Source organism: Rattus norvegicus, chromosome 14 (assembly GCF_036323735.1).
Source record: "Rattus norvegicus strain BN/NHsdMcwi chromosome 14, GRCr8, whole genome shotgun sequence".
Classification (NCBI taxonomy): domain Eukaryota; kingdom Metazoa; phylum Chordata; class Mammalia; order Rodentia; family Muridae; genus Rattus; species Rattus norvegicus.
This window is the reverse complement of record NC_086032.1, coordinates 76,057,468-76,078,707: the sequence shown is the minus strand read 5'-3', so window position 1 is coordinate 76,078,707 and position 21,240 is coordinate 76,057,468. Positions and strand designations below refer to the sequence as shown.

Below are 21,240 nucleotides of genomic sequence, written 5' to 3'. Positions count from 1 at the left end.
TCAAGTTAATAATAATAAAAAAGGAATAAGCTAAAATAAAAAAAAAGACAGAAAGCTAGGACAATGGAGACCACCAGAGAGACATGCTGAAGGCGAAGGTATATGGTGCTAACGCAGCTCCCAAGAAGAGGCTCAAAGAAAAGGAGAGAATCTGCATGATTAGAATGCATTTTCCCTTTATGTCTTATCTGCTTCCCTCCCAGGCTATTTTTGGTAAGTCGGTATTAACCGTCTAATGAAATGCCAATTAAAGCAACTTTCAATAGGCTGTGTTTAGAAGACCCGATGCAAAGATGTATTAGCTCGGCAGTCAGTGTAGATGCTTGATTCTAATCCGAGTTGGATAATGAATGAAATTCTCAGCTGTTGTCACCTGGGATGGCAACATATAAAATAGAAAAGGCCGCTCTCCCAGTAATGAGTGCATTTCTCCTGGGTTCCTTTCATTGTCTCAAAGGGGTCTCCTTTTTCTTTTAGGCACCCAGTTCTTCCCCCAGTAGGAACTTTTCCACATCTTGCCACATGGTATCCCAGTGCTCATGCTTGTAGCATAAACTGACAATTACTCTAGTCTGCGCTGATATTTTCAGTGTTTTGAGTGACATCAGTATTTGCCAGTGTGTGAGAATCTGAATCCAGCTTTTCTGAACATTTTATGGTTGTGTCGCACGTGCATGCATACGGGAGATTGCAGTTTACACACGTGATTTGTTAAACAATAATGGCATCAAAAGGGGAATCAGACCAAGGTTTAAAACCTGGGTCTGCACATACCTTTCCACAGCAATCAGACTCTGACTCTTTTCACATTTCCTGCCTTTTAGCTCTTTGCTGTCTGTATCTCTTCATCCTCTGACTATCTGGTCCTCGTCCACCCTGACTCCTTGTCAGGTAGTCCTCATCCCTGATCCGTCTGCCTCATTGTGCTATCTTTCATTAAACTATCAGTTTCTCTTCATGTGTCTTGATTCTACCTGAGAACATTGTTGGCTGGGTATTGCTACTCAACCAGAGACAGACTGATGCTATGAATACTTGCCGAGCCTATTACTGGAAAATAGTGAGTTTAGAACCCCTGTCAATGGGCAAAGAGACACCTCTTTGGTGGTGTTGTCCTTCTATTAGGGAGGGACAGAGCAGTTGGCAGTCTTTTGTTTGATGTCTGACTTGGTGGCCAAAGCTTTTTTTTTTTTAATGCCCACGACTCATAAAAGTCAAGTCAAATCAAATCCAGGCAGTGCAAGGCAGAAGGAGGAAGACAGACCTATAAGCCGACCTGCTTTCTAATGCACAGCATAGGTGGGCCATAGATACCTGCTTGCCAACAAGCTATGCCCCATGGATGGAGGCCTACCGGCTGCGTGGTCAGCCTGCAGCAGGATGTACCACAATGTTGGAGTATGTGGTAGTCAGATGGGAGAGAAAGAAGTGCACAAACTTGAGCATTATGAAGAGAGATGGAATTGGAGAGTTGAGGGTGGGGAAGAGCAGCCAGTTCTGAGTGGCCAACCCTGCTACCTGGGGCCATGATGCGGTCCCAGCCCGAGCTGCTGCTGAGGGCCATGTCAGTCTATGGTTTTGCCATGGCAGAGGTCAGGTGTCAAGGCGTGGCTCATATTACAACTAGAGAATGTGGAATTGTCCCTGGTCTGGGCAGCTGTCACAGGGGACCACTTTGTTTAGGAGCTCTTCAAAGCTGTATAGTACAGTTTAATAATATGCTTTTAACTTTGAAAGTTGTTTGGGGCTAGTATAAGAAAATAAAATGTTTTTGTCAATTATCTTTGGTAATAGATGTTTGAAATGTAGATAGTTGGTAGGAGCTCCATCAACTGTACCAAGCAAGGAAACAGATGATGTACATTGGTGGGCAAAACTTTAAGTCATAATAGGTTTAAAAAGGAGATGCTGTTTTCTGGCTTTTGTGTCTTTGATGCTAAAAATCATGCCAATGAGTAGATGTTGCCCTATGTGGTGGTTTGAATAAAAATGGCCTCCATAGGCTATAAGGTGTGTCAAAATTGAAGGGGTGACCTTGATGGAAGAAATGAGTCACTTGGTGCAGATTTTCAGCTTTCAGAAGTTCAAACAAGGCCTAGTGACCCACTGTCTCTTCCTGAGGGCTATATATCCAGATGTAGAACTCTCATCTCCTTTTCTAGCACCATGTTGGCCTACATGCCACCATGCTTTCTGCCATGATGATAATGAACTAAACCTCTGAAGTATAAGCCAGCCTCAATGAAATATTATCTTAGAAGGGAGAACAAAATAGTCACAGGAATACAGGGACAAAGAGTGGAGCAGAGACTGAATGAAAGACCATTCAGAGACTGCCCCACCTGAGCATCCATCCCATATGCAGCCACTAAACCCAGTCTCTTTTGCTGATGTCAGGAAGTGCTTGCTGACAGGAGCGTTATATGGATGTCTCCTGAGAGGCTCTGCTAGAGCCTTACTGATACAGATGAGGATGCTTGCAGCTAACCATTGGACTGAGCATGGGGACCCCAATGGAGCAGTTAGAGAAAGGACTGAAGGAGATGAAGGGGTTCCCAACTCCATAGGAAGAGCTGACCCTGGTTATGTGGTCTCAGGTGAACCAACCCTAAGAGCAAGAACGAAGGAAAATTGGCCCCAAGGTCACAAGGTTCTGCCCCTTGTTAGCTGCTGCATTCAGGAGAGTGAGTTCTGCTCTTCATCATCTGGGCAACACAGAAGGGCTACTCCTGGTCAAAGGGGATGGGTGAGCCAGCCTGAGGGCAAAAGTGCAGGGGAGCTGTCCCAGCCACTTGTCTATTTTGAGATGACATGGGAATGGAGGTGATACTCGCTATCCCATCAACCACTGTGGCAGTTGGGAGAGCTGGCCCTGGGGTCATGAGAGTAGATGAGCAGGCCTTGTTCCTCTCTGGCTGCAGAACTCTGGGCTATGTACCTTGCCTGGACAACACAGCAGAAATTGGCTCTGGAGATGTGGGTGCAGGTGATCTGGCCCAGAGGGCATGAGAGCAAGAGAGTTGACCCTGTCTCCTGCTGATGGTGGCACTGGGTGGCCTAGCCAAAGCAGTGCTGGAGAGCTCACACTGGTGGTATGGGTGAGGGAGAGTCTGACAAGCTTTGCTCTTACCAAGGCGCAGGCTCGGAGATGGCCCACCCCCAAATCAATATCATATGCGAATGGTTGGTACACATGAAAGGACCAGTCCTGCTGTTTCATAGCTGAAGGATGTCCACAACACAGGGCAGCAACAGAATAACCTGGAGGAATCCTGATGAGGATCCAATATTGACAGTGTCACAGAAGCCAGAGATCTTGAACCAGACCAATGAGTCATTGCAATGAATATTTGTAAGTGAAGATATGTAGACAGAGGGGAATAGTGTAGGGCACACTGTGACATACTACAACTTCCATGATGAGATGTTTTCTATGCTTTTGTTGTTGTTGTTGTTATGTGTTTTTTAATGTAAAGGAGTTTGCAAAGGCAGAGGGCAAATATAGAGGGAGGAGGAGATGATCAGAATGGGGGTGTATGTTGTGAAACTCACAAACAATAAAAAGTTTAAAACGAGGTTAAAATAAGAATAAAGAGATAATCAGGTGGTTACTTTTATACATAATTATTGATTAATGCAGATGGTAAATGGTGGAGAACTATGGCTAATAAGATAGAAAGAAGGGCAGATAGAGGGATTCAGAGGTAACACTAGAGACAGTGCAAAGAGACAGAATTATGCAGTAATTTAAGGCCAATGTAGATGTCCTATTTTAACCCTTTTCCATTTTTCAAATGATCTTTTAATTTAATTTCTCAGACAATCATAAGGGCATCAATCATACGTCCCAGTTAAGATTTCTTTCTCTAATATCTAGCTGAAAAGGTACCTATCTAAAATTTTATTGTTAAATTTAATATGCTCTTAACTTTGAAATTTGTTTGGGGCTAATATAAGAAAATTAAATGTTTGTGGCAATGTTGTGGTAAAAATAAAAAGCAGCGGAACGATTCCCTCCCATACCCTGGTGGTTGTGCTCCTTCACTAGGTCTGGCTTCGGCGGGCCGTTTGAACTCACGTTAATTTATCTTGGATTAATATCTCTCCCAGCGGCTCTCTGCTAGCTGCAAACTCTTTGGTTTCAGCTACCCAGTAAAATCACGGTTCTAGAAGTCCAGCATGGGTTGGCCTATTTGGCTCCCTGTTCCCTGCTCCCTGCTCAGTCCACACTCCCAGCAACTGCCTCCTAGTTATAGTTAAACTCTAAACTCCCAACTACCCTTTAAAAATCAAGACTCAACAAACTGTAACCCAGGAATCAGATTTATATGTTAAATTCTCGATCCACAATACATCCACACAATAAATTCACTGCCAATAAATAACAATATAAACCGCCCACCTAGACTAGATAAAATTGACCTAGTCCATCTGGATCTGGATCATCCTGCGCCGTCATCTCCATGGTCTCGATTCTCTCACTTCTCTTCCTCCTCCCTCCTTCCTAGATTTTTTCTGCTTTCTACCCTTCCTTCTCATCCAATGATAGGCTTTATCCCGGATCTGCCATGCTGCGTAATGACATCATCCTACATGCCAATTTTCGTTGGTAATAGTTGTTTGAAATGTAGATAGATGGTAGAAGCTCCATCAACTGCACCAAGCAAGGAAACAGATGATGCATATCGGTGGGCAAAACCTTAAGTCACAGTCGGTTTAAAAGGAGATGCTCTTTTCTGGCTTTTGTATCTTTCGTGGTAAAAATCATACCAGTGAGTAGAAGATGTTGCAGTGTGTAGTGATTTGAATAAAAATGGCCTCCATGGGCTCATAAAGTGTGGCAGGATTGGAGGTATGACCTTGTTGGAGTAGGTGTAACCTTATTGGAGGAAGTGAGTCACTTGGTGCAGATTTTGAGCTTTCAGAAGCTCAAGCCACGCCTAGTGGCCCATTCTTGCTTCCTGCTGCCTAAATATCCAGATGTAGAACTTTCATCTCCAGCACCATGTTGACCTGCATGCCACCATGTTTTCTGCCTTGACAATAACAGACTAAACCTTTGAACTGTAAGCCAGTCTCAGTCAAATCTTTTTCTTTATAAGAGTTGCCATGATCATGGCATCTAATCACGGCAATAAAACCCTAAGACACTGTGACAGAGCTGCCTGGCACTCTCTTTGGACTTCTCTACTGTGTAGTGGATGTAAACAATGCAATGTCTAACATCTTTGCGGACCAGAGTAGGCCCCTTTGTAGTGAAGCTGCTCATGAGGCTGGTTATGGTTACATGTCCAGAAGGAAGTTCTGTTTTCTTAAGTAAATGGGAGATTTTTCACAGAGCACTAGAACAGGCTGTCTCTTTTGGTAACTGCACTGATAATTAGATATGAACTTCAGAGATGGGCAACAAAGCCCTCTTTAAGGTTGGTGAGGGTCACTTGAGCTCAGTGTGGCTCGCATCCAACAGTTTCAGGACCCAAGAAAGCTGAAGAGTGAAGGATGAGATTGAATCTACCAAGTTTCCTTGAAAGTCTAGAAGTTGAAAAGGATAATAGAAAGGGAACCATATATTTTAAAATCTTTGTCTTTACCTAAAATGTCTGAATTTGAACTTGTACTTATTATTATTATTATTATTATTATTAATACCTATTATCCAATATCACCAAGACCAGACTCAGGTATGCAAGACCTACATTATCTTCCTGTATCTCAACTGACCTACTGTCTATCCTCTTTCTCTCCCAGCCTATAAATAGAAGTGTCCACTCTAGTCATTACATAGGTATGTATTTCAGAAAGTTACTAGAAGTTCTCATAAACTCTGATTTAAGCAACTTAGATGTAAATATTAGGTGTGAGCTGATACATAGAGATAAAGGTAGGAATGTTAATTAGACAGAGATCAAAATGCCATTCTCGACTGTAACCATGATTAAATGGTTCGTCTTCTCAGTCTTTTCCTGGTCCCAGGTGCTGTGGTTATGAAATGTAGATCCACCCAATGTTCAAGTTCTACCTGAAATACAAATGAAATAATTTAAGAAAAACATGCCTCAGTGTGCCTACCATACCTCCGGTCCAAGGGACGATTCCTCTCATATATGCATAACTGGGTATCTCTCATCACCTTCCTTTTATAAGCAGCATTGACTGGAGAATTATTCATAAGACAGAGGACCCTGCCTTGCCTCTGTATCAGACATCATGCAGGAAAATGCACAGGAATCCTGAGCCATGGAATGTAGGGTGCCAGGCCATGGCTCCTATGACTTCATAGACCCTGTTTTGTTCACCTCCTGGGCTTTATATCTTCACTTGTTTCTCTTCTGCCACAAGCATGTTCTTTCTGCCCTTATTTCTAGTAAGAAGGCTTTATCCCAGGGATTTGGGGGTTTTCTGTTGCCTTTTCCTGCCACTTCCTGCCTAGATTTCTCAGTACTGCCATGATTTCTTTCTTGGGGTATCTGGTAAAGTGCTGGTTTCTCAGTCCATCTCCTGGAGGCATTAAATAAATAACAACATCCATTTTACCCCTTTCTAGCTCATTACACTGCTTTTAAATTCTCATCAGACAGGTTTTCTCATGGCAAAACTGACTCAGTGTAGAAGGCCACTTGTCATATTTGCTCTTGGCTGTTCAGAAAGGCAAACCAGCTACTGCTCAGCCTTACCCCATCAGGATGCCTGGAGCCCCTGTCTCTAAAGTGTCATTCAGGTTTAGAACTGCTTAGTGTTGGTTTTAACTCAGGCTCAGTTTTTGGCAGATAAGTCAAATCTACCATAGCTTTGCTTCCATAAATGACTATTGCAGCCTAAAGTTCCCCTATGTTGCTGGAAGAGTGACAAATTCTATCTATGGATTACTCTGTAGCACTTTGGGTGCAGGACAGGCTAGGCATATATTCCACCAGACATAAAGGGTTTCAAGCCCCCCACCCCCACCCCCAACCAAGCTGTATGGTACTCTATCCCTTATGTCAAATAGCATAATAATTAATACAACTTACATATACCTTTACATATACTTGATGTCTGATACTTAATTTAATAGAGACTATGAAAGAACCATTATACTGTATTGTTTAAGCAGTAATTGGAATATATATATTATTTTAAATTATTTTCATCCAAGATTTATTGGAATTAACATGATGGAACCCAAGGATATATTCAGCAAAATGCGTGGTCACACGTACAGATGCTGGTATCTGACAACTCAGATATTAGCGTTGTATTGGTTAGGTGACCTTGAACCAGTTGATTAGCTCACTTTTGTTGAAGAAGACAACACAGGTGCTGACAAATGGATTTGTTGCATGGAATGGGTTACTGTCATCAAAGCACCATTCCTGGCATATGTAAGGCTTGGTCAATGGCTGTGCGTCTTCTGTTTGTCACCTAAATTACATCCCTGGGCAGATCCAAAGCTTTGTTCTCTGCATGGCCCACAACATCTGCCAGAGCCTCCCACTCAGCAGGTGCTCAGTTACTCTGTTGATTTCTGGTAGAATTATTTCCCACAAGAAATGTCACAAGAGATGCTTTGGAAAAGCACACCGAGGCAGTTCTATTTGTAAAGCTGTCTGAGGACTGAGGGCAGATCAGAGACTCAAAGGAAAGTTTTTCTAAGACTCATTTGAGAGCCATTTGAACAAACCACCTCACTCTGAGCTCAAGGGATGCACCAGAAAGTTCCTTTCTGTATAGGATGTGGGAAGAAAGAAATGCAAACCAGTGGCTGGGCCAAGGCGAGGAGGGCTAAAAGGCAAGCTGTGCATGTGTGTGTGTCTGTCTTCTGTGGAGGGGAATGTCCTGGACAATTATAGCTTCAGGATTAGTCAGTGGCCCCTATTTCTGTTTCTGCGTGCTGTACCAGTGATTCTGAAAATGAGAATGGTGTTAAAATTGAAAATGGAATTAGGTCCTTTGGGAACAAGAACAGAAGTGGTTTGGGGAGAAAATATCCAAACTGAAAAACAAGAAGCAGAGATTGAACCACAGTTGTTGATTTCCTCATGGTTCAATACAATCTGAAAAACAGTTCCAAAGACTTAACATTTGTTTACTAGTGTTCCAGCTTGCTAATTAATAAAAGTGCTTCATTCCTCAACAGACTCTGATGAAAGGACATAAAGATAGCATAACACTGCACATGTCTGGCAGGGCCTTGCAGAGGAACCAGTATTCTGACTTCCAGGTCTTCAGCCAGAGCATTTGGTCTCACCTGTCTGTCCCCACCTGTCACTCAGATCCCCATCTCTTCTGCAATGGGCTTCAAAAATGAACAGCAAAATTGAGATGATTTTCTGATTCAAATAGGCTTAAAGTGCCAATCTCACTAACAATTTTAGGAGATAAAAGATTCTGAAAATGCACTTGCTTTACAAGTGATCTCTAGTATCCAGCTAATAGTCCTACACACATGGCTGTGCTCTTACTGAGAGCTTAAACTGACACAAGACCATTATGTAAAAATGGGTTCTACTTCTGTTTTGCTAGCAATGAAACATCAAAAAGCCTAAGAAGACAGCTCCATTCACCACAGCAGTAACAATAATAAAAATATTAAGAATACATTTAGTAAGAATGCCAGGCTGGTAACCAGAACACTGTTGAGAGAAATTAGGGATACAGATGAGCAAGAGATTACAAGGCCGAGGAGGAGAGTACCAGCATGGTGGTGGTGGAGGAAGCAGGTTGGGGCAGGGAGGACTAGAAGGGAGTGGAGAGGAACAACTGAAATGAAATGTGTTCAAAAAATACCACATAGAATCCAGTTACTTTATAAGCTAAGTATATTAAGAAGTCACAGAGGAATCCGAATGAGGGGATGTCCATGCAGCAGGAAACTCAACACCGTCAGGACAAGAACACTTCTGAAATTGATCTACGGATCCAACACAGCCTAATCACAAAGCCATATGATTTCTTTTGATGAGAGGCACGGGCTGATCATGACATTTACAGTGACAAGCAAAGGGCTCTGATTACTGGGCAACAATTTTGCAAATGACTAAAAGGGGGGAATTCAGGGTTTTTATTCCAAACCTTATGCTAGTTCTACAGTCCCCAGGTCTATGGGGCACTGGGGCAGCAACATGCGGAGAGCAGTGAGTGGAATCAAGAACACAAAGTGTATTTAGCAAAGAAATTTAAAATGAGTTTTTCTTCCAAGAATGGCAGCAAGAGCAGGAACAGGCTGTACAATGAGAGTGTGCACTTAAAGTCAGTCCATATATGTGAAACGTACCCGGGTTCTGTGTTGGTTGCTTTTCTTGTTGTGATGAAACACCTAACAAAAGCAGCTTAAAGAAGAAGGGGTTTATTTATTTGTCTATTATTTTTATTGAAAAAATATATTTTCCTCATACAATCTATTCTGATTACAGTTTTCCGTCCTCACCTCCTCCCAGATCCTTCCCTTCTCCCCTCTTACCCAAATCCACTCCCTTTCTCTCTCTTTGCATTAGAAAACAGGCACTTAAAAATAGTAAAACAAAAAGTACATAAAACTAACTAACTGGGCAGAACAGAACAAAACAAACAGAAAAAAAGGAGTCAAAGAAAATGTGCAAGGAATACATATAGATGTAGCGACACATGTTCATACACATGTGTCGCATAAAAAATTGGGAACCACAGCATATACACCTGTAGGGTTAAAAAATGAAGGAAAATGAGGAGGACAAGGAAGAAGAAGTAGGAGAAGGAGAAGGGGAAGGGGAAGAAGAAAGGAGGAGGCAGAAGAAGCAGGAGAAGAGGAAGAGGTAGAAGGAGGAGGAGACTGAGGAGGAGGAAGAGGAGAAAGAACAGGAGGAGGAGGAAGAAGCAGGAGGAGAAGGGGAAGGGGAAAGAGAAGAGGAGGAAGAGGAAGCAGGAGGAGAAGGGGAAGGGGAAGAAGGAGGAAGAGGTAGAGGAGGAAGAGGTGGAGAAGGAGGAGGAGGAGGAGGAGGAGGAAGAGGAGGAGGAGGAGGAGGAGGAGGAGGAAGAAACCACAGCACCAAAACTGCCATTGAGAGTGTGTTGTGTTGTTCATCTGCTGCTGGGTATGGGGCCTGCCCAGAGAGTTTATTTTGGCTATTGATGGGAAAACATGACCAAAGGAACAAGAGATGGCTGCAGTCATGTAGAGAAAAGAGAGAGATTGAAGGAGAGAAAGAGCATAGATGGGGCCAGGGCATTAGGGCAAGCATGCCTATGCACATACTGGTGCTCAGCTCACTCCTTTTTGTTCACTTCAGGACCCCGACCCATGGACCCCACCTATGGACCCCACCCATGGATCCTACCCATGGACTCCACTCATGGACCCCACCCATGGACCCCACCCATTGACCCCACCATGGACCCCACCTATGGACCCCACTGTGGATCCCCCATGGATTCCAACCATGCAATGGTGTTACCCATATTTAAGGTAGATCATCCCACTGCAATTGACTTAATTTAGAAAAGCCCAAGTAGTGTAGTGTGTTACTCTACAAGGAACAGAGGGACAGAAAGATTGGTGACTACCAGGAAGGAGAAGGAGGAAAAATGGGATGTAAAACCCTGTGGGAGTCCTTAATGGGTAATGGGTGATGCAGGGGTTCTCAAATAGTGGTACCAGAGAGTTGCACAGTTCTGGGCATACTAAGATCCACTGGCTGGAGCATTTTGTTAAAGTGAATAATTATGAATATATTAATTATATTTCAGTGGAGTTGTTAGTCAAAAAACAACCACAACAGCCAAAAGAAAATTGTTGACAACAGAAGTCATTGAGGACCACAATAACGAGGGATTCCTATCTGTGTTCTCCTTTTCTCTAAAACTCAGAAATCCTTCCCCCCACTTCTCTGATGCTTTTGTGCACGCTAGAAAATTTGAATATCCATTACCGTAATCACACAGCCCATTCTACAGTGTCACGTTACAGCCCATTTTATTGTCACGAGCCAGGGTGGAATGTTTTATACTACCAAGCACTTATTGTTCATCTCACCAATTGACTCTCGGAATTATAATTGGCTCCATTTTTCTCAGAAACTAAAATCAAAACCCAGGAAGTAAACAAAAATTCCCAAACTCATAAAAGAACTCATAAAAGAACTCAGACCTGTCCGACTTCACAGACCGCTTTCAATTCTTATTCTATGCCCACCCCATTCAAAACTAAAGCCCACCTCCCCGTCATAGTGGATTCCCGCTCTCGTTCATAACTCGGCTTCCTGTAAGTTTCCCACTTCACTTATTTGAAGATGTTTTCATGACCCCTTTAGCCCTTTCTTCTCCAAACTAACCTTCTCAGCCTTCATTACTTCTTCCTTAGGTTTTTAAGTTATTGTCCCGAGCCAGTCCTATATCTGCTCTAAAGTGATTTGTCTGGGGGCAAAAACATGAAGGCATTACTCTAGCCATGCTGCCTGAGGTACCTTAAAACTGCACGCTTATCTCCTCAACCTGACTTTAAAGGCTGGCCATTTTGGCAAAGTGCATTTGAAAAACTGGAGTTCAGATAGGTTAAGGTTTGTCTAAGATAACCTAGCCAGCCATAAAGCAGCAGATGTAGAAATGAAACCCGGGTCTTTCTTTTCAGTCATTACTGACTGAATTAATTTGACTGTTAGGAATCCCCAGACTCTCAACTTCACAGACCAACAAAAATTGACTCCAGGTCTCCAAAAGTATCCTGCTGAAGAACTAGCATTTTCTAAGCAACTGGAGGTCGTAAATCTTAGGGCAGTTGTCACTTTGTAGCCAAGTGTATTTGTTGTAATTAGAAGTCCCTAAAATTTTGAAGGGCTCTTTGTTTGCTGAGCTGGATATTTTCTCTTGAAAGGAAAAGAACAAATTTTTTACTCAGCATGGTTTGATGTCACTGTTTTTCTTACCACAGTGAGGTACTGTCCTAGAGAGAACATTCCTCAGCTTCTCATTCCTTTCTCCCAGGATCCAGGATTCTCACTTCCCAGGATGCCTTTTAGCCACAGCAATGGAAAAAGAGAAGCTGTTATTTTGATAAAAGCATAAAATGCATCTTGTATGCTGAGAAATACTTTCCCCTAAAATGTTTGGAGTCCTGGGCAGCTCTCTGGCAGTTGATGAGCCTGGGGAAAGGATCCACGCCTTGCTGGAGAGGTCCAGCCTTTGGCTACAGGCTTTGGTTACACCCAGTGGTGACTAGGAGCTCTCTCGACAGGAGATGGCTCTCGCTAGTTAAGGCATAAAGCTTGCTTTAATGAGGCATTTGGTGTGGAGCTGCCTAAGGTCAAACTATGGCAAAAGGAGGCAGCTTTTCTCACGACTTCCCAGGAAGTGATTCCTGCCCATCAGCAAAGGCAACGGAGGTTGCAGGAAGAACTTTTATGGGTGACAGGGCTGCCGTTTAGTTCTCAGTTTTACTCTGAACATAAAAAGTGAGTGGGATGTAAAGTGAATAGAAAAAATAGAATTAATAAATAAAAATAAAAGAGAAATGTAAATGTAAAAATTTAAGTTGAATATATATATATATATATATATATATATATATATATGAACAGAGGGAGGAAGGAATGGGAGTCTGAATAGTACTATCTGCTGCATGTAGAGGTCCAGCTAGAAGAGGAAATAAAGTCCTCCCGTAGAGTTCTTTGAGGAGCCAGAGGGCAGGTAGCAAGCTTACCTCCAACACCCTTTTCACTACACAGCAAGCATCCCCAGTGGTTGCTAGTACAGCAAAGGGCTTCAGCCTGCACAATAGTCAGGGATGCTCAGTGAGTAATTGAAAACAAAATTTCCGATTTAGAATACTCTTGTCCAAATATTATGGCTAAGACGTGCTCAACCCACAGAATTACCCCTGGCAGTAAGTGATTCTAACGACTCTTTGTGTATGTGTATGTTAGTGTATGTGTATGTGTATGTGTATGTGTATGTGTATGTGTATGTGTATGTGTATGTGTATGTGAATGCATATGTGTGCTTTATCCAAAAGGCTCAACTATTAAGATTTAAGCTCAGATGCATTCCACTCCACACATTTAGCACTGTGCTTCATAGTTTCCCCATCTTAGAAAAGAAAAAAAATGCTTTCCTCCATGATTCAATTAGACATTTTGGTATGCCCTAAAGTTAAAAAAAAGACAGTTCATGCTTTGGGAAAATTGTATTGTTTTTGCTCTAACCACTCCCTCCCCTCTTTCTAGAACTCATCTCAACCCAGTGATAGGAGGTGAAATCTCGTGATTGGCACCATTTATTATTCATCTCAGCATTTATGTAAGCGAATGAGGTAAGTTCATAGGGACTGGCAGAGTGGCACTGAAAATGTAAATGAGCTCCCCAGCCCCATTGAGAAGATGTCAGAGGGAGACAAAGGCTTCTACTGCACACTGGGACTTAGTGCTGGGAGCTTTGGAGACTTAAAGGCGAGCAGAGGGGGCTGAGGATTTAGCTCAGTGGTAGAGCGCTTACCTAGGAAGCGCAAGGCCCTGGGTTTGGTCCCCAGCTCCGAAAAAAAAAAAAAAAAAAGAACCAAAAGGCGAGCAGAGGAAACAGCGTCTTCATTTGGGTCATGTGGTTGGAGATCTCTTCTTTAAGTCACGAGAGCATATTTCAGACAGAAGCATCTGTAGGCTTCACTTTAGTAGTTGTTTTATGAAGGAAGATTATACTGTAAGTGCCACCATTTGTTTAAGGACTGAACAGTGTTTTGGGAATCTTTGTTCAGAAAATGATGTCCTGAGTCTAGATGTAGCAAGGCAATGGTTGCAAGGTGTGATGACTAGTCCTGGTTTTCAACTTGACTACTTCTGGAATGAACTACAACCCAGAAATGGATTGATCCACATTTTAAGGCTGGAAGACACAGGTTTCTGATCTGGATCTTGACATAGAGATCTTGAGGCATAGTGGCCATGAAAAGCTTAGGCCCTGGCAAGGTAGTACATACCTGTAACCCCAGCAGATTGAAGCAGGCAAATCTCTCAGTTCAAGACTAGCCTGGGACAAAGCAAATTTCCAGATGCAGGCATTGTGGCACACACTTTTAATCTGGGCCAGACCTTCTTTCTGCTGGAGGCCTATATAAGGTCCATAGAAGAAGGAAGACTCCCTAATACACAAGATAACTATGCCTACTATACAGAGGTGCCATGCTGGAGTGAGCCACTGAATTAATTTAATGTGAATGAAAAAAATCCTTTTAAGTTGGACAGTTCCAGAGAATCATTGGATGATTCTGGGTTTACTTTTCTATAAGGAGACATTACATAAATGTTTGTGCTTTATGGGCCTAAAGATTTTCTTCTCAAGAACTTCTGCTTGGCTTGGAGGCGTGGAAGAACCCACAGCAACAGGTTGGACAAGCCAGTCTGACATGGTCTAATAAAACTTTATTTAAACACAAACTGTAGTTATCTGGTCCTTGACTATAGATCCTCCTTTGGAGGGGTTCCTCTGTGGATGTCTGGAGTCTGGATGGATGTCTGCTTTTTCAGAAGAGGTAGCCATTAGGCTTTGTAATTTATTTTTTGGCTTCTTCCTCTTTGCTTCTATATCTTCATCACTATTACCTGCTGTCCTGCTCCAAGACCAAAACTTCCTAATCTAGCTTCTTACTTGTGCTCTGGGCTGGCCAGTCTATAAGGTAGTCATATTGAAGTCCTTTCTAAACCAAGAGTAACAAGGCTCTAAGGAAAATGACTTAAGGGGCAATGAGAAGATATCAGCCAGCACTTGGAGAAAATGTTCACGCTGCAGAACACGAACTTCTTGAAGGTTCTGAAGGCTCTTGGGTTTCTGGTTCTATTTTTCCATAATGTTAGCCAAATTCTATTGAGTTTGGGATTCTGGGTAAGGATAAAAAACTGAGTCTGCAGGGCATAAGCTCATTCAACAGAATCTCACAGGCTGAAGTTTTAAAAGAAACGTTATGGGTCTGCTTTAACAACAGAATTTCAGTAGAGCAGATACCTACCACAGAGTTACTACTGTGAATGCGTTGCTTGCCCAGTATATGGACTACTATTTGAGTTTCATCTAAGTAAACTGGTAACTGGTAAAATTGAAAATTGGTGACTTGAAGATGACCCCAGGAATAGCAAAACAGTCATCCAGCCTTTTGAGTCACACACGGGTCACATTACCTCCTTGCATGACTGAGGCAGGAACCCATAATAAACTACTTGGCCAAGCTTGGTGGTCTTGGAAGGACTGCTGACTAAGCATCCAGTCTGACTTTTGGAAAGGTGGCACCATGTTATCTCCTTCAATGTGATGACTGGAAGGGCTGTCACCTAGTGATTTTATGATTTTATGATTTTATGATTTTATTGCCAGACTGCCTGGCAATGTTCCTGATACAGATTAGGTCCTCAGTGTTGTTATGCTAGATAGAAACAAACAAACCAGATAAATCACATTACATTTACAGGAAAAAGTTTATTCAAACTGTAGAACACTGAAGAAGCATCTGAAAATGAATACTACAAAATGAAAATAAATGAGGTTTTCTAATGTAAGTTCCCTAGAGTTTTTTGATTCCTATTGTATTGTGATATCTTCCACACCCCTTTTCAACAAAGGTCTTTTCCAGGCGCTCTTGAAGATTAAAGCTGGTCCACATTGACTTGAAAGGATGGAGTCTTATCAGAACATTGTACATCTCCCTTATTCAATTTTTACATAATCAGAACTTACTATATATACAACAAGGTTGTGGAACTTTATGATGAAACAAAGTGTACGTTGAAGATGTTCTGTAAACTCAATGGTCGGCTTCCTCTATACCACATTCCCAAGACACAAATTGGATCAGGGCATCAGGGGTGTTTTCCTTCCTTATAGCCCTTCCTTATAGTCTACCCACAACTCTGTGTGGCCTTCAGATAGTGATCTATGCTTCCTCACAAAGCTCAGGCCCCACACTTGTCAACGAGCTTGAGGAACAGTCTCAATGGCCCATTTACCTCTGGCCGAGCAGTGGGAGCACAGAAGTCCTGACTCTTCTTCCTTCTGCCTACCGATTGTGACATCACAGGTTTGTTGCCTTCCTACCCCCAAACTAATTACAGTATAAGCTCTGGGGTCCCAGAGATGTCACCTTTATCTTAATTTACCCTGTCTTTTCTAGAATTAAGGATAAGTCTATTTGAGTTCAGGGTTTGAGGGTGCAGTCCATTATGGCAAAAAAAAAAAAAAAAAAAAAAAAAAGAAAAGCACAGTGTGAAAAAGAAGTGTAAAGTGACTGACTCCTACTGGAACCACAGGTAGAAAACAGAGAGTTGGAAGCTGGTATTCAGATAATTTTCATTTTTTTAAAATTTATTCAGAACCCCAGCCTTTGAGATAGTTCCACCTTTGAGAGAAGGATCGGAACACTGACCAGAATGCAGGCTAAAAAATGTTAACTGAATATTTGATTTACATAGGATGATGCCTTCCAAATGTATTTTCACTATTCTGATCTAATCCTGAGTGTCTTTCTAGACATATTTCCTGAGTGTCTTTCTAGATGTATTTTGTAATTTTCTTTAACAACATTTAATCCTTCTTTCCTATGTAATTCTGTTATCTAATTTCTCAAGTCACAGAAGATTAAAAGAGAAATCAGAACACAATATTTTTTAGACTGGGAAGCTTAGACATGAATTTTTATTCCTTTTCAGGGAGTCAGGAAGAGGGACTAGTCGGAGGAAAGGCCCTGCCACACTAATTTTGTTCTCTGAGCAGGTACCACTCAATGTGCCTGAGGCAGGGTGACACATGATGAGACACCCCAGGTCTTAGTTACTTTTCTATTACTATGGAAAAATACTGTGACCAAAGCTACTTATAAAAGAAATTGTCTACTTTGGGCTTAGTTTCAGACTGTTAGATTCCATACTGACAGAGCAAAGGCATGGTGACAGGGACAGCTGAGAGCTCACATCTTGATCCACAAGTAGGAGGTAAGAGATCAGACTGAAAATGGCGCAGAACTTGAAACCTGAAAGTCCACCCCCAATGACCCACCTCCTCCAAGGCCAAACTTTCTAATCCTTCCCAAACAGTTTTACTAACTGGGACCAGTCATTCAAACATATGAGCCTGTGGAGGCCATTTTCATTCAAACCATCATATGCCAGATGAGAAACCTCAGCCTAAGATTGGAAAGCTGCTAGTCAATGATCCTTATCTCTGTGCATAAACAATAGGGAGAAGGGTTGGTGGAGGTGGCATATTTAAAGGTATAGGGAATTATTTTTGACAATATGTTTAATAAAATTCTAGCTTTCCAAAAATTTATATGAGGATTATTTGAGGAATTTACTGTTGGACGTAAGCTTCAGGTATGTTTGTTAAATCCTAGGCTTTAAAGAAAAATTTGAATGGAGAAGAGTCTGAAGGAAAGGAGGTCCAGTGACAGGCCCAAATTGAGATCCAGTTTAAGGGGAGACCACAAGGTCTGACACTATTACTGATGCTATGATGAACTTACAGACAGGAGTCTAACATGGCTGCCCTTCAGGAAGCCCGATAAGCAGCAGAAAGAATCAGATGCAGATATTTACACCCAACCAATGGACAGAAGCTGAGGACCCCTGTGGTGAAATTAGGGAAAAGCTTGAAGAAACAAGAAGGGCAACCCTATAGGAAGACCAGCAGTCTCAACTAATCTGGACCCGGGATCCTTCAGTCACTGAACCACCAACCAGACAGCATACACCAGCTGATATGAGGCCCTTGGCACATATACAGCATAGGACTGCCTGGTCTGGCCCATTGAGAAAAGATGCAACTAACCCTAATGATTGGACTGTAAGAGAAAGATTAAAGAATAAAAAGAAAGGAAAGAAAGAAAGAAAAAGAAAGAGAGAGAGAAAGAAAGAAAGAAAGAAAAAGAAAGAAGGAAAGAAAGGTCTGTTTAGATGACAGTTTCTCAGTCTGGTTCTCATTTTTTGTTTCTACACTTCGTCCTTGCTATACATCACAGGTCATTCCCAGGGACATTCAGAAGCTGAAGCAAGTGGGCAGAGAGGAGGACTTGCCCCTTATAGATTCATGCTTTTGTCTCCTTCACAGCAGAAAGGAAAACTGAACAAAACTCCTAGTACAGGGAGGAAAACTCCCCGCATATAACAACAGTGGAATCAGACTATGCTTTTGTTACTACAGTTCAGTTCTGGCCACCAGTATATTCCTTAAAATGGGAACTTGTGAATTCTAAGTTATTGAGATTCGGTCTTCTTGCCATTGCTTTCACTTGGGGTTTAATAAATGCAAGAAGAGCATTTTCAATACACGAGTGAACAAAACCCAACTCATTCTATTGACAAAAGTGAATGTACGATTTGTTTGTCATGTTTAAAAACAATCCAATTTTCTTTGTGTCATTAGATCATGTCAGTTGGAGAGACGCAGGCTACGGTATGAGCTTAGGTTCCTGAGCATTCATTAGTCTTAAATTCCTAACATAAGCCTGGTGGGTGGAACACAGATGCAGACACCGAAGTGTGATCGAGTAGAAAAGGAGGCAGCTGTTTAATCACACTGCGGATTCTTACTATAAATACAGACACATCTCCTGAAAGGATAGAAAGGCTTGAAGGAGAGATATGTAAGTAACACCTAGAAGATTCAGTTCTGAGAAACGTGTTGAATTATATCAGATACATAAACTAGGGGAAGGGACCTGGAGATGAAGAACAATACAGACTTTTGGACAGCTCAGATGTGGTTACTGAGCACTGAATACATAGATTGAAGTATCATACTGCCTCAAAGAGATATGCAAAGACTCCTTGCTAATTACATATTCCAATATTTTTTCTTTAAGAATACAATAGGCACGGACTAGTGGGCCATGAAGAAAGGTAGGAGATGGGTGATGCTGTAGTTAAAGTGAAACAGGGGGATGTGGAGTTAAAGGGTTACTGGGTCAGGTGCTTGCTGCAGAGGCATAAGGATTTGAGTTGGGATTCCTAGAAGCCACATAGGAAATGAACACAACAGTACAAGTGTCTGTCATTCCTCAGTGCCCAACCTAGACATGAGAGGTGAAGACAAGCTGGGTAGCTAGCTTCCCACAGGCATCAGTGAGAGACAGGGAGACCTTGTGTTGAGGTGGAGAGTACAAGCTTGATACAAAGTTATCCTCTCAACACCCATGCACAGCATGGTAACCCATACACACACAGATACACAGACACAGACACAGACACAGACACAGACACAGACACACACACAGACACACACACACACACACACACACACACATACACACACACTCAGAGAGAGTGGAGCAGGGACAGAGGGCTGAGAAAACAGACTGTGGGACAGAAATGGAATGGAGGAGAAAGGAGCTAATGTGTGTCAAGTTGAGATCAAGCCAGGCATTGAAAAACTACTCATATACCTAAGCCTGGTACTAAGCTCTACTTATGCCGGTTCATTATTTCAGGGTGATTTAACTAAGTAGCCCATTAAAAAATCTTAAAACATTTTTAATTAATTTCCAAAGGCACAGTGAATGAGCTTCTATATTCCCCATCCAAATATTAATCCCCACTCATTGTTGTTAAGTCCCAGAATAAATACAGATACTTTAAATCCTGGATTGCTCAAGTTAACATTCTTTCTTAGAGGAAGGAAGAAAAATAAGTAGAACAGAACACTATTAAATCCTACTCTAATTAAAATTAGAAGAGGATTTAAATTAATATTCAGAAATAAGCCAACAGCTCAAAGAAATGAATACTAATGTTAGGAAATGGCCACATTTCCCAGCAAATATTGATGATACTTTCTAAATATCTGATTCAGGCTGTAGCTGGAATGAGAAGTCACTTCTGTAGTGACTTGGAGGGTGGGGGTACGGACAAAGTAAAGGACTGGGCTCCAGAATCATTATTTAAGGCTCTCATAATTATAGACTAAAAACATGGCCCCGCTGTATCTCTCCAATACATCTCTACATGTGCAGAAAACCTTTTATAAGAGCATTCAAGTTACTTATCAACCTGACAACAATTCTGCTATCCATGATCAAAATGAGTCTGATTTCCACACTCCATTCCACAGACTGTCCTGATAGAATTGTCTAGAGTTGTTTCCAGGGAGTCCTGGGCTTTCCCTTGGGATTAGCTTTCCTTCTTCCATCTATATAGTTGAGAGGGAATAGTCACGAGCAATATCCGGTATGGCTCGGCACATGCTTCTGGGATATGATGCTCCATTCTCATTCTTGAGTCAACATTTGCTGTCCAGGAAACAGTTTCCACTGGCAAAAGTTAATATCATGTTAACTCTTGGCTCCTCTTCCAGGCCGTAGTATACCTCTCTTCTCGTCCCTCATCCACTCTGCTGAGCTGTCCACAATATTAGTCATCTGAATACAGTTTGCTGTATTCAGTCAAACTGTATTCACTCAAAATCCCTCATCATCAGCTCCCTGTAGATTAGAATCCGCTGTCACATGCATTATCTCTGCATCTTTGAGGTGGCTTTGGATTATTTTTCCAAAAACAGGTCTCTAGTCTGGAAGCTTCATGCTCTAGTCATGCCATATGATATTTTCCCTCATTCCCTCACTGTGCTATTGTTTTCTGTTTCGTAATCTTAATCTTAAGCCAACCCAACAAACCCAGTTCAGTTAGACTCAGTTCAGCTCACACTCGGCTCAGCCAGCTCAACCCAACCTGAAATGACCTCCACTGAATCACAGACACTGATAGGATTCCATGCCCTCCCAGGCGAGCCACATCAGTCTCAGAAACTGCAATGAATGAACTTCCTGTTCTCTTCTTTGTAAATGGGTAGCTTAGTGGTGCTCAGTCAGGAGTCTGGACCCGTTAATTTTATCCCATGATCTGCTGACTTTGCAATAGGAGAGGGGAGGACATCATCATTCAGAGGATATGCCTGAGACTGATAGCAGGAAGCAGAAGGGAGAGGACATGGGAGATGACTTTGCTCAGAATCCCTTGGCATTTGGTCCCCAGGAGTTGTATTAGTGTCACTCTAAGCTCCATGCATCAAATGCACCATCTTTAGGGAAAAGAAAACCCAGTGGCCTCTTCTACAAACTTTCTCTACTGCCCTCTCACATCTATTCCCCTGACCTGTCACCTCCTGCAGAGAAGTCACCACAGTCTCTTTAAGGACTCACAATGGTTCTGGAGGCCTAGGGTGGGTAGAGTGCAGTTGTGAGGCTACATTAAAACTTACCACATCTTGCCTTCAGGCTACATAATCCACCTAGCTTGGTCAAAATTCTCCATTTACTCCAATACA

At 42.2% G+C, this 21,240-nt stretch overlaps 1 long non-coding RNA gene across 1 annotated transcript; it reads right to left on the bottom strand.

Annotated features, from left to right (window-relative positions):
- Positions 1 to 5,773: 5,773 nt before the first annotated feature.
- Positions 5,774 to 6,235, bottom strand: LOC134481769 (uncharacterized). Its single transcript, XR_010057562.1, has 2 exons — positions 6,131 to 6,235; positions 5,774 to 6,019 (listed from the first exon to the last, which is right to left on the bottom strand). It is a non-coding gene; the product is annotated as an uncharacterized LOC134481769 (long non-coding RNA).
- Positions 6,236 to 21,240: the final 15,005 nt, after the last annotated feature.